Source organism: Miscanthus floridulus, chromosome 5 (genome assembly GCF_019320115.1).
Source record: "Miscanthus floridulus cultivar M001 chromosome 5, ASM1932011v1, whole genome shotgun sequence".
Classification (NCBI taxonomy): Eukaryota; Viridiplantae; Streptophyta; class Magnoliopsida; order Poales; family Poaceae; genus Miscanthus; species Miscanthus floridulus.
The window spans coordinates 58,846,851-58,861,460 of NC_089584.1; the positions used below are offsets into that span (position 1 = coordinate 58,846,851).

The window sequence follows — 14,610 nt, forward strand, 5'->3', positions numbered from 1 at the left end:
CGAGAAGACCGTACCAGATAGCAAAAGTAGACCGGCTGATGTATGCGGCAACAGAGATTGCTACTCACATGGGAACTTGCATGGTCCTGTTGATTTTGTACTCTGCTGAATGCTACCTCGAGACAGAGATTGCTACTGCTACTCTGCAAGTCTGATAGCTTCTACTGCTATAGCTGATAGTTGAAGTAAAAAGTTCACTGAATTATTGTCGAAGTGCGTTTATGCATCAGTACTATTTTGTTTGTATTTTTAATTTTTATATATGATTGTACGCTGTGCTTCTGTGCTTTCTTCTCCTACGTACTGCATGGTACTGGCCGACAGATGTCACACAGAAGATCTGCAGATGCCTGCTAGCTGTGCTCTTTGTCTCATGCCGCTGAAGACTCCCTTTTCATTTATTTTATCTTAGTTTAATGCACACATCAGTTGTATATTCATGACGTATTATTTGAAGAGTTAATTTGTAATTCTTCTTTATTTGTAGATTCATTCAAATGGAAGGAGGCGGATTTTGGACAGGCTTTTTGACAGGAGATGATGCTCATGTTGCTGGTTTGGACGACCTCTCGTTACCGATGACACAAGAAACTCTGATAAATCATGATCTTACTTTTCAAGCTGAATAACTTGGCGTGCAAGTGCAGCCAAGTCAAGGTGTTGAGCGCCGTCGTACAACAAAGGGATTGGCTAAGAGGACGAAGAATTTTGATCCAAAGGAGGATCTAATTGTCTGCTCAGCTTGGTTGAACGTGAGCAAAGATCCCATTAATGGGGCCAATCAATCTCGTGGCACGTTTTGGAAGAGAGTTCATGCATACTTTGAGAAGAACAAAAAAACAACAGCTGTCAGGACAGAGAGTTCCCTTATGCATAGGTGGCTGACAATTCAGTATCAAGTGAACAAGTTTTGTGCATGCCACGAGTCGATTGAGCATAGGAATGAAAGTGGAAAAACTATCCAAGACAAGGTTTGTTTTGCACCTTTTTGTATTTGGTTTATTTTAAAACATATATTCATGGCCCTATTTAACATGTGCAGATATCAGACGCTTTGGAGCTGTACAAGGAATTAGACAAGGAGAAGAAGTCATTTAGTCTTGTACCTTGTTGGAACAAATTGAAGGAAGAAGAAAAGTGGAAAGCCAAGAGGGTGGAACTGGCCGAGCAAGAGAAGCTAGCAGCCAAGAAAAAATAGAAGGTGCACATAGACTCGACGACAAGGAATGTCGAAGCCACAATCACTGAAGATGTCACAGAGATTGCAGCTCAAGAATGTGAAGAAAGAAAAAGGCCACATGGTGTCAAGAAGGCAAAAGAAGCTCTTAAGCGAGGACCTGGCGAAGCTTGCATGGAAGCTTTGGACAAGATGTTGGCTAAGAAGGAGGCATTTGACTTGGAGAGAGAAGAAGAAAGATGAAAGGTTCCAGGTTTCACTTGAGCTAGAGAAAAAGAGACTGGAAATAGAACAAAAAAGAGCTGAAGCGGACTTGCTCAAAGAGGAAAAAGAAATAATGCAGATGGACATGACCTCTCTCACCCCGCTGCAGCGACAGTACTACGAAACAATGCAGCAGCAGATCATCGCTCGACGTTTGGTAAATTAGATTTAGTTCAATTCATTTAATTAGAATAAGCAGTAAACATTTGTTTTGGATGTGATTCAGAGAACCTTGTTTCTCATATGTTGCTTTTGTTTAGTACTGTGGCATTGTGATTCACTGATAGCACACAGAATTTACAGGTAACACACAGCATACTCAATGTACTGATAACGCACTTTAAAAAAATATTATTCATTACAGTAGACTGATAACATAAAATGATCTTAACAATTAAATGAAAATGCAATATGTAGCTAATATAAATCCGGATGATGGTTCCATAGGTGCTCGATGAGGTCTTCTTTCAATTGGAAATATGCTTCCTGGTCTCTAATCCTTTTATGAGCATCAATAAATTCTGCAAGTGGTCGAGTAGCCTGGCCACGATTAGGTTGCACATTTTGACAACCATAATCGAACCGCTCATCAGGGTCGACAAATCCTTCATCTTCAACAATCATATTGTGCATGATCACACAGGCCCTCATGATCAAAGCAAGTGTCTCTGTGTCCCACAAGCGAGCTGGTCCTCGAACAATGGCAAACCTAGATTGCAGAACCCCGAAAGCTCTTTCCACATCCTTCCTCGCTGCTTCTTGTGCTTTGGCAAAATATTTGTTCTTGTTCCCCATAGGTAGAGAGATGGACTTGACTAAAGTAGCCCATGAGGGATATATACCATCTGCTAGATAATACCCCATGGTGTAATCATGACCATTAATGGTGTAGTTCACATCTGGAGCTCTACCCTCTGCCAGGTTTACAAATAACGGAGACCGATGAAGGACATTGATGTCATTATGCGACCCAGGCATTCTAAAAAAGGTATGTCATATCCAAAGGTCATTCGAAGCAACAGCTTCTAAAATGATAGTGGGCTTCTCCACATGCCCCTTGTACTGACCCTGATGTTCGACTGGACAATTCTTCCACGCCCAATGCATACAGTCAATGGACCCTAGCATTCCAGGAAAACCCCTTCTCTCACCGAGTGCCAGTAAGCGTGCTGTGTCTGCCTCATTGGGATGTCTCAGGTACTCATCTTCAAATAAATCAACAACTGCAGCAACAAACCTACGTAGGCTCTCAAGTGCAGTACTCTCTCCAATGCGAACATACTCATCTGTAGCATCAGCGGGAACCCCATATGTGAGCATACGAAATGCAGCAGTGACTTTTTGGAAGCAACTTAATCCAAGTACGTTGGCCGCATTTCTTTTTTGCACAAAGTAATCATCATGTGACTCAACAGCATTCATTATGCGTAGGAAAAGCTCCCTACTCATCCTGTACCTGAAGAAAAATAAACAAAAGTTTAATAACACATATAATACTTAAGTGCATAGTACAGGGCAATCAAAGGTGAATGACCACAAACCTCCGACGAAATAAATGTGGTCCGTACGTTGGATTATCCGCCAAATAATCTTGAAACATCCTTCGATGGCCGCCTTCTCTATCTCGATAAATAACAGCATGGCCAGGGACAGAACCACCAGGTCTTCGTTTATGACCCGAAAACGTTTGGACAATTGCAGCAGCTGCGATGATGAAATAATCATCGTCGTCTGTAGATGAATCATCCTCCAATTCTCTTTGGAGAAGTGATTTGACACCACTCATGACGTCGCCTGGAAATGACAATTGTACAACATCAATCAATCTGTACATAGCACCCTGACCATTCCCAAAACACTCAAGTACTGTGTACCTGATGGATGGCCAAGGATGGCCGCCCTGCAACTCCTGCCGGATGGCGACCAGGAGACCTGACGACGTCCACGGCGACCTGATCACGGCGCTCCAAGATGGAACCACGACACGCAGGGAGGAGAAGTACCAGCGATGGAGAAGTACCAGCGATGAACCACGACCTGTATATGGTTGCCGCCTGGGACTTCCTGGTGGCCGCCTGGCAGGACACAAGTACCAGCGATGGACTGCAGGGAGGAGACAAGACCGGCCAGGAAGGATCTGCCGCCGTCAAGGAGTCGTGACACGAAGGAGATGGCAGCGATGTTTTGGCGTGACGACGCAAGTAAAAATTCGCGCGGAAAGGCCTTCATCCCGCGGCAAAAACCCAGCTCGTGGGCCCAACTTTTCAGATTGGCAAGTGAAATTTGGCAAACTATTGGAGATTGATCTTTTTTTCCTTTGGCAAAACATCTGGGGAGTTGCCAAACTACAAGATTTGGGAAACAAAAAATCCCAAACTATTGGGGTTGAGGCAGGGTATCCTCCTCCTGCATTGCATAGGACACCACACCCTTGGATGCTGCGGAGGAACACCCACACGGCAGGTGAACCGTTATTGTGTTACCTGAAATCAGGGGGGCACTCATCGCCAAAGTTCATTGCGAGCCCACTGAAGATCCCGCGATTGACAGTATCAGCTGTATCTGCTGGCTTCATCACATATCGAGTGTCATGGAAGAGAGCACTCATGGTACGGTGGCGTTGATCACCTCACACGCGCAGGGCACAGCCACCAGCACGTCCACCGCACCGGAGGGCCGCTTGATCGGCCGGAGGAGAGCTGTCGACGACGCTGTAGCGTTGAAGACGGCGGCTATTTCGGACAGGTTACGCCCTTCCGAGGTGGCGTAAAGGAACGAGCTGCTGCTGCATGAAGGTGGGTTCATGGATACGGCGTCGCATTGCATGGGTTGCCACCCCGCTGCTGATGCTACGCTAGTATCAAGGCGTTGCAGAAACAAGGCGAGGAGGAAGAAGATGAGGCCATGTTTACATGAACAACGACACTGGTTAGCCATAATGAGTATAGGCAAATGGCCGGAATTTGGTTCAGAGGGATCGGAATTTATTTGATACTCCATTGGCTTCTAGTGCTTGCAAGATGCTTTTGGCGTTCCTGTGATATCATTTTTTTGAAAACGAATCAGGCAGGAGAGCTACCGATTATATTAAAAAAAATATAAGTCCAAAATGGACACAACGATACAACAATGACCAACAACCATGTTATAAAACAAACTCAACAAAAGGAAAAGAAAAAAACTTTAGCCGGTTGGATTGGGACATCGACACGAACCACACTCAACAACTGCTGGTTGAATTGATACATCAATTTGGGCACACCAACTCCAAATAGTTCCCCACGCCGCACTCCCACAAACTAAGAGTAGAGCCGACAAGTAGCCCTCATCACAGTCGATGCCATGCAGAACTAGCCACCACAGTCCGGTGCAAGTCGTGTAGCTACCACGACTCCCCCACCAAGCCATCGTCGTCTTCAGGTCATGCACACACGATCGTCGATCTCCCAACCACGGCCATACGTTGGCAAAAGTCAGAAGAGAAGCCCATCGCGCCACACCGAAGAGGCCACCGCCATGCAGGACCCCTCGCCGAAGTACCGCTGCTACACCTTACACACCAAACAATCGAAACACCACACCGGATCCTAGATCTCCAAGGCAACTCAATCGCATGGGGGCCTCGTCACATCCACCGCAGCACACCATTCCTCGGACACACCACCTTAAAGCGCACGGGGGCCTCGCCACTCCCGCCGCTGGACTCTCCGAGGATCCGGGCTTGCTTCGACGTCAGGGTGACTTGGTACCACCGAGCCGCTCCATTAACTTCACCTTCGTCTCGCCGCCACCAGAATCTCAGCCGCACCACGTGCACGGACACAAAGCTTCCAGAGACACAGCTCACCACCTTGGCCTTCTCCTCACCCGGCCCGGTCAGATTGGGACATCGACACGAGCCTCAATGGAAAAACCTCTGCTCGGTCGGATTGGGTCGTCGACGCGAGCCTCCACTTCGCTGCCATCGCCACGCCACGCTACCCACTCGCCGCCACCGTAAGAACACTTCCGCAGCCCCCTTACTGCCTTCCTTGCGTGGCTCCGAGCCACAGCCTCTTGGCCTTCAAGAAGCAGCCAGGTTCCTCCAGCCATGCCACCATGGCGCCACTGGTGCCCCTGCTTGGCTACTGCCAGCCACACCACCACGGCGTCACTAGCACTCATCCAAGCAAGCCGTTGTCGGCCACGCCACCACGGCACAGTCGACGCATCTCTGCAGTTGGCCGGAGTGGGAAAACATCATGACAACGCCTCCAAGGAGGAAGACGACGCCCGAAGGCATTACCGTCGTCTTGCCGGCAGATCCGACATGGCTTTCGTCGGTGCTCGCCCACATCCAGCACAATCGAAACAGCGAGCCTTGAAGTCACACCACCCCTCCCCTCCACCGCTGCATCGCCGCCCGCACCAGCGAGTTCCAGCCAGATCCACATGGACGGCAGCAGCTGCAGCCGCGGAATGGCTGGATCCGGAGGAAGGGGAGCTGGAGCAGCCTCGCCGCCACGCCCGTGCAGGCGCACGGGCCCCTGCCGCAGCCACTACAGCACCCGCATCGACGCCTTGGCCTTCGCCGCCGCCGTAGCTGCACCACCATAGATCCACGCCGAAGGGCACCAGATCCGCGCAGAGCTCGGCCCATGGACGCCGGAACCACCGAGGGCGGAGGCGGCGCCACCACCCCGCCATAGTCACCCGCGCATCCAGAAAAACGCCCCACCGCCGCCCTCCTCGTGACCACCGACCATCGGTGGCGCGCTCCGGAGGCGGCGAGGGGAATGGGATGGGGAGAGAGAGGCCCGGCTGGGGGGGGGGGGGGGGGGGGGGGGGGGCGAGGGGCTCCGCCTGAGCCGCCCAGGCGGGTGACACGACGCGGGGGTCGGGGTGGTGATGGCGAGGATTGTTGTCCTGTGATATCATTTGCCTCTCGGGTCTCGGCCGGCTATCATACACAGTTGGAACTAGCCGGTTTTCCTTGTTTAATCCGCTGGCCCGAAGCTTCACATGGCTTGGAACATAGGAAAATGACAGCACGGCAGACTAATAAAGTATCGCGTTAGCGATCAACGGCAACGGCGAGCTGCACAAACTCAAGACATGCGACTACGAGTGGATTTTGGTGGAACGGTGGTTAGTGGTTACTCTGCAGTAATGCACTAGAGTCAGTGGCCGATGGACTTGATTACAATTAATCAGGTAACGTGCCAGTGACCTAACTGCGAGAGGAGACTCGTGTCTGACTCTAGTTTTTTTTTAATACACGGTGCAACATAAACTCCCACTAACACGCACGTACACAAGCCTTACCCATATGAGCACATCCGAAGGAGATCTCGAGATTCACGAAGTCACTACTGACGTCTCATTGTCAAGGAGGACGTCGCCTACCACTGAATGTATAGATCTTGAGATTCACGAAGTCATCACTGACGCATCGCTGTCGAGGGGGACGTCGCATACCATTGAAAGCATAGCGCCGTTAAATCCGGGAATAAATCCAGAAAAATGCGAGCACCCGTGCCAAATCTAAGACTTAAACTCGGATGGACAGGTTCCACCACAAGAAACCTAATCAACTGATTTATGATCTCTAATTGCTACTACAACCGCAACATTACTTTTTTTAGCTGCAATTTTCTATTTATTAGCATTATTTATTCTATGCTCATGACTCAAACACTTGATACACGACACACACGATTTCGCCGAGCTAATATACCGGAACAATGACCAAAGAGAGGGAGAATAGTGTTGAGAAAACGAGTTCTTCCACACGAGCACAAGACACTCACATAAGAGGGACAGAGATGTAGAGAGGAAAATGAACTCTTTTTTTTGTAGTTGTTACATGCTGGATATTCAATTCAGCTCTTCATTCGCCTCCTTTTACGGGGGAGGCTAATGTTGTTCACAGTCTCCCAAGCAATCTCCTGAAAACTTTCCTCTTATGAATTGGTCACCATCAAAGTCTCTTCATAGTGTCTGTTGACTTCGATTTGGAATCACTCCCCCTTGGCCAATTTTATCTATGTGTATGTCTCGTTAAAAACTCCCTCGAAAAATCAGTGAAAAAATAATAGGAGAAAAGAGTACATCACATGTATAATCAAGGAGCCAACTAGAGAGGGGTGAATAGTCATTTCTAAAACTTATTAATTGCGTCGGCTAACCGAAACAAATGCAGAATTAAATTAATCGGTCTAGTCAGGACAACACCCCTCTTTCTATGTTTGCAAGCACCTTACAAATATCCTAATTTAGCGATTAAGGGACGAGCTAGAGAGAGCTTACCTACACAAGTCTAGTTGGTAAGGTCACATAAACCTATGCAATTAGTACAACAAAGCACATCGGGAGCTTGTACATATACTAGTGAGTAAAGTGCACAAATCAGTAAATAGTACTTTTCAGCCTGACATATCAGCCATGGTATAATATTTTTCTCTCACAGTAAATTAGCAACCAATACTTTTCAGCCTGACTTATTAGCCAAGCGAACAGGGCCAAAGCCTAAGCACACTAGCATTATTCAACTAGCAAAGCTACACAAGCTAAACTAGAGAGCTGAACAGATTAGCTACACAATAAGCTAAGCATAAAGGCCACTAAGCTACACAAGCTTACTAGCACGAGAGAACAATTACTTTGCTACACAAGCAAACTAGCTACACAAAACCAACACTAAACACTAGCACAAGTATGAACAAGTAAGAAAGAGCTAGTGTTGGAGATTTGCAAACCAACGTAAAGACAAGTGTTGACAATATGATTTTTATCTCAAAGATTGGTGGTTTTCCAACCACTTAATCCCCCTTGAGGTAAGCCCAAAGTTGTTTCCAATCCTCTTGCTAGTGGTGGACCACAAGCCTACTCTCCACGCAAGGAGTGCTCCAACGTGAGCTCTACCACTTGATCCGAATAAAACCACTTGGCACTCTTTACACATTGCTCTACTAGTGTTACTCTTTGCGTCTCCTGCAGGGTTAGCATGGTACCCTTCACAATTCTTCTCTGGAGTCATGCACAAGCTTCTTGCAGGCTTCATAACGGAGATCATAAGCCACCAAGCCGTTTAGGAGGTGGCAACCTCCAAGAGAACCAGCACACCGGTTTGCAACTCGATCACCTAGTGCCACACCTTGCAATCTCTCAATGCAAATGTTGACGGTAATAATTTCATCATAGTTTTACATAGAGTTGAACCTTCGACTCAAGACCGTCGACTGCTACAGAGGCAAGAGGGACGAAGACTCGGCGGAACCTTCAACGGGGATCCTAAGGAGGGGAGACTTTAGAGGAGTCTGCGACCTTTGGGATGCCTGGTCATTGGGACGGCGAGTGCAGCATCCTCCGGCTAATGGAGGATTGTCAATCTAATCGGAGGTCGTGATCGCCTGGCGCCCTAGACCAAAGGAGCGTGGCGGCGGCAGCAAGACAGAGCCAAAAGGGGCCTCCTGGGCTAGGGAACAGGCTCGACAAAGGCCCATCGGCAAAGGCAGATGAAGATGGAAGAGACGTTGAGTCCCTAGCTGGTTGCTCAACGGACAGTCGAATATACCAGAATATGTCTTAGCTGTCACAAGGACATTTATGCACTCGATATGTAACCGTACCCTATAAAAGGGGGCTCCGTCCCCGATCAGATAATTCTGTGGCTCGAAACCCTAGACACTGCCTCGGTATTCGCACACCTTCGTGCCGAAGGCCTTCATCTTACAGTGAGGCCGCCATCGGCGTCCAAGGGGAGAGCTGCAACACGCTCTCTCCTGCCTTGTCGGGGCCCTTGATTCCCAACATGTCTTGGACTTTTACATGTACTCGAAGGTCTTCATCACTATTTCTAATGTCTTGCTTGAGGTGTTGATCATCTGGATCACATTGTTGCCTAAGTTCATGTCCACTTTGTACCCTTTGAACTATATCCAAAGACACTAGCGAATAATGTTAGTCCAAATGGTCATGTGTTGATCATCAAACACCAAAAATCAAACTAAATAGCCCATGTGATTCATTTTTTCTTGCAGAGTGGTTAGGAGATGAACACGCGAAACCTGAGGTCATGGGTTTTTTCGCCGCCGGGCGCGAGAAGCGTGCGTTTTTCACCTAGTGGGGTCTCTCTCAATATTAAAAAATTGCTATTTTTTTTAGCTTGGATTGGGTTTTCTAAAAAAAACTTAACCGATAGTGATGAGCCCCTCCCATCACTACCGCTCGCTTTAGTTCAGCCGGTTCAAAAACCTCGTCACTAACGGTTTTTTGAACCGGGCGTGAAACCCTGTTCTGGGTAGTGCCTAACAGGAATTACTATACATGTCCACCAAACTTGATATTGACTAAGGCATGTTCGCTTAAACTCATCGGCATGCTTATCAGCTAGAATCTACAATATTTTTCTCTCACAACAAATCAGCTTCAGCCGGCTTTAATACCAGCCGAACAAACCCGTGCCTGTGACAAACTAATCCTAAAGACGAGCAGCTTTGATAGTTACGTCGCGGGAGTGTTGTGGGAGATAAACTCCTCCATATACGGATCGGAGTTGCGCCCTGTCCGTTTGAGCTTATTTGACTTATAAGCCGTATTTTTTTCAGCCAACAAATAGTATTTTTCTCTCACACCAAATTAGCCAACAGTACTTTTAGTCATGGCTTATCAGCCAAACAAGCCCAAACGAACCGGCTTTGAGCGGCATCCATCAACATCGAAACGTCGGCACCTATGACCTATCTGGATATCTCCGGTCAGCAAGGTAAACATAATTATAATTATTAATTAGACGTGCTTATAGCTAGCTAGCTACTACTAGCTCACATGGCCTGGTAGTACAATTGGTGGTCTGAAAAAGCACCCGATCGCAGATATTTCTGCACGGATGCTTCATGCTGCATGCTTCGAGATGATCTATCTTCATGCGTGCTAGCTAGCTAGCTAGCTTCCGTAGCCACGCCCACGCGCGCGTGGATGAATCCGCGCGGCAATGCGAAGATCTCGGCGCCTCTTGCATCAAGACGGGAGCACTGGTACGGTATTTGCATGGCAACTCGACACGGACGACGTACAGGATGATTATTTAGGATGTCTTGCTTGCACGCTGTGTTTCCTTAGCTTGCCAAAAACTGTAACTAGCCCCTAATTAATTTGCTAGGATAGAGATTTGTATGGAGTGAAATTAATCGTAATAGATCGATAATTTTTATATTTCAAGAGTCGAAGCCGCTGAGCTTGACTTGAGGCGAGGCGCGCACAGAGCTGCGACCGGCCGGACCAGCAGTGAGATGCGACGGTAGCGCGGCATCGTTCGTTTCGCTGAAATTTAACTTATGCCGATGCTTATATTGTTTTGTTATGAAAGTAAAAACGGCTGTTTGTTCGAGCCAACAACAGTACAACGTAAGTCTTTATTGGTACCTTTAGTTTATTCCAGCTACTAATTAGCACTAGGCAGTACTCTCCCCTCCTCTCCATCTTGCAATGCAAATTCACACCAAAGTCGTGGTTACGTTGATGATGCGCCCATTGCATTATTGCATGCATGGGCCAACAAGCTGCTAATATAAATTAGCAGTGATTAGATTTAAATAAAGTTAACCAGCCATGCCTTTGGCGACCTTGTCGTTATTTAACGACTGTCTGTAGCGACGATGGTGACTCGACACACGATTTATGATGCCTGATCTGCCATCTGGAGGGGACGACGGTTATTATGCTGCTCATGAAACGAAACAGTTTCGGTTTGTTAGGTTGTACGTCCATCAAAAGTACTCAACCTCACCTAACCAAAAATCGTGCATGCATTCAACAATACGGCCAGCACGCAGTACTCGAAACAGAAGTACTAGTATTTCTTTTAAAATATTATTAGCAATAATTATTTGTACTAGTATTTCTTCTAATTATAGCCATGTTGTTTGGATCTTCGACAGGGAATTGGTCCATATCCTTGTTTGTGAGAATACCTTATTGGTGGTACATGGATATGGTATACTACACTGATACTTGTCGCACAATCTCATTAGGAAAACTTCAAACAACTCCTCTTTAATTAAATTCCAACATGGCTCATAGGTGGCGAATTGGAGTATTTTGGCATCCACGTACTACCAACGACGGTGAGAATGACCGAAGTTTAGGGTTTTGTCTGCACTCAAGTATTTTCGTGGAGATGAAGATACACTACTACAGAAGTTAACTGTAGGGGCGGCTCTAGAGCCTCTGTAGGGGCGGCTGCGCCAGCCGCCCTTTCCATGGTGTTCCTACAGAGGGTGCCTCTATAGGGGCGGTTTCCTGACCGCCCCTGCAGTGCCCTCTGTAGGGGCGGCTGGTGTTTTCAGCCGCCCCTATAGTGCCCTCTGTAGGGGTGGCTGGTAATATCAGCCGCCCCTATAGTGGACTTCTGTAAGAGCGGCTGTATCACCAGCCGCCCCTGTTGTGTGTATTTGTAACACTAGTAGAGAACAGACCTTTGATCCTCGGCCAAAATGAGCTCTAGTCCTGGAATTTTTTACGCCCGGGACTAGAGATACCTTTAGTCCCGGTTGGTGGCTCTAACCGGGACTAAAGGTCCCTGCCCAACGGCTACTGCGCCAGACAGAGGTGGCAGGGACCTTTAGTCCCGGTTGGAGCCACCAACCGAGACTAAAGGTATACTTTTACTTCCGGTTGGTGGCTCCAACCGGGAGTAAAGGTCTACTCCCAGGCCGTGGCTGCACCCGGGGTTGGAAAGTTACCTTTAGTCCCGGTTGGAGCCACCAACCGGGACTAAAGGTCCCCCCTTTATATCTCGGCCGTCTCCTTCCTCCCCGAGCCCGAGCTCAGCATATTTTGAAGCTCACTGCAGTAGTGTTCTTGCTTCCTCCCTCCCTCCATTGTTCCTCCATCCATTCTTCGATTCCTCCGTCGATTTCTTCGATTTCTCCGTCGATTCTTTAGTTGTAAAGGTTACCAATCTCATACTCTCATTTTTCACCATTGTCTTATCTCATTTTGTTCAATATATATATATGGTTCTTTATTGTGGTTTTTTTCATTTGTAAGCAATTTGAGCTCAAAATCACTTCAAGCTTGCATATTTATATGAAAGAAGGTTAAAGTAGCTAGTTGAACTTGCGGACCGTGTTCATCTCGGCGACCATGTTCTCTGCCGAGCGGTAACGGACATCAAGGAGGAGCTTTGATTCTACGAGGGAGAGCGGCAACGGTCGTGGAAGACCGTGTTCCCTTCCTCGTAGAATCGGAGCTCTTCCGTGGCAAGTACGGTGCCGTCCGGTGGAGAAATGCTCGCCGAGATGATCACATAAGCAAGTTCAACTAGTACGGATGGTTATTTATTCACATGTCCCGATATCGTCGTAGTAGTCTGTCAATCACCATACTTTTTATTTTAATTTTTTATGAAATGAAAAACTTAGAAAATAGTTAGAAAATTATAGAAAATCCGTACTAGTTGAACTTGCGGACCGTGTTTAGCTCGGCGAGCATGTTCTCTGTCGAGCGGTAACAGACATCAAGGAGGAGCTTTGATTCTACGAGGAAGAGCGACAACGGTCGTGGAAGACCGTGTTTCCTTCCTCGTAGAATCGGGGCTCTTCCTTGACCAAGTACGGTGCCGTCCGATGGAGAATTGCTCGTTGAGATGATCACGTAAGCAAGTTCAACTAGTACGAATGGTTATTTATTCACATGTCCTGATATCGTCGCAGTAGTCTGTCAATCACCGTACTTTTTATTTTAACTTTTTATGAAATAAAAAACTTAGAAAATAGTTAGAAAATTATAGAAAATCCATACTAGTTGAACTTGCGGACTGTGTTCAGCTCGACGAGCATGTTCTCTGTTGAGCGGTAACGGACATCAAGGAGGAGCTTTGATTCTACGAGGGAGAGCGACAACGGTCGTGGAAGACCGTGTTCCCTTCCTCGTAGAATTGGAGCTCTTCCTTGATCAAGTACGGTGCCGTCCGGTGGAGAAATGCTTGCCGAGATGATCACGTAAGCAAGGTCAACTAGTACGGATGGTTATTTATTAAAATATGTTTTTGAGCTATAGTGTATTAAAAAATGAGTATAGAGATATAGATAATTTTATAGTTTATTAATTTTATTTGTTTATAAAATAAAAAATTTATAGTATATTAAAAAATGAGTATAGAGAGTAGATGGCGACTGCTTCATTGTTTAGAGATATAGATAATTTTATAGTTTCTTAATTTTATTTTTTTATAAAATGAGAAATTTATAGTGTATTAAAAAATGAGTTTAGAGAGTAGATGGCAACTGCTTCCGGGTTCTCGGCCTCTCATGGGTTTCCAAAGCGACTTAGGCCGGGCCTCCCTCTCATTCCATGCGGCAAGTGTCGTGATGAGACGAAGATTGTGATGGAGTACCGAGTGAAGGAGGGTCCCAACAAGGATCGTATCTTCTACAAGTGTCCGGATCGCAATGTGAGTTATTTTATCGTATTTAATGATTATGGTTAGTTTATACCTATTTTCATGATGGTTGTGATTAAAGTTCTAATTTTTTGTTTTAATTTCAGTGGGATGGCAGTGGATGATATTCAGGCTTCTACTGGGAGGAAGAGTATGTTGAACTCGTGCAAAAATATCTTGCACAACAGGCAGATACGGTGGCTAATGAGGCAGTGATCCAGCCGAAGAAGCCCAAAGATATTGCACAATCGGGGGATCTGTCTGTTTTAGTTGAGATTGGTCGCGAAATCCTTGTGCTCCTAAAATGTATTTTAGCTTTAGTTCTTTTAGTGGTAGTTGAGATTGTCTACATTGTAGCGATGCTTTCATAAATTTGTACCTTTTGTGGTGGCACGCATGTTGTATAAATAATTAATTATGATCTAGGTTTTAATATGGTATTTATGTCATGTAATGCAGATGAGCCGGCATTGGATGTACAATGCTGATCGCCGCTCTCAAGAGTTCATTGACGGCGTGCATTCTTTGTTACGTGCGGCTGAGACAAACAAACGTGACGATTTTATGTGCTGCCCATGTGCCATATGTAAGAATATGGTGGAATATCCTTGCTCAAAGACTCTTCATTCACACTTGTTCAAGTCGGGTTTCATGTCAAACTATATTTGTTGGACGAAGCACGGAGAAACCGGTGTTGTAATGGAAGAAGGTGAAGAAGAACAATAGGACGACAATGATATTATTC

The 14,610-nt window shown here is 46.5% G+C and overlaps 1 pseudogene; it reads right to left on the minus strand.

Annotated features, from left to right (window-relative positions):
- Positions 1-1,858: 1,858 nt before the first annotated feature.
- On the minus strand, positions 1,859-3,227 carry LOC136452219 (protein ALP1-like; annotated as a pseudogene).
- Positions 3,228-14,610: the final 11,383 nt, after the last annotated feature.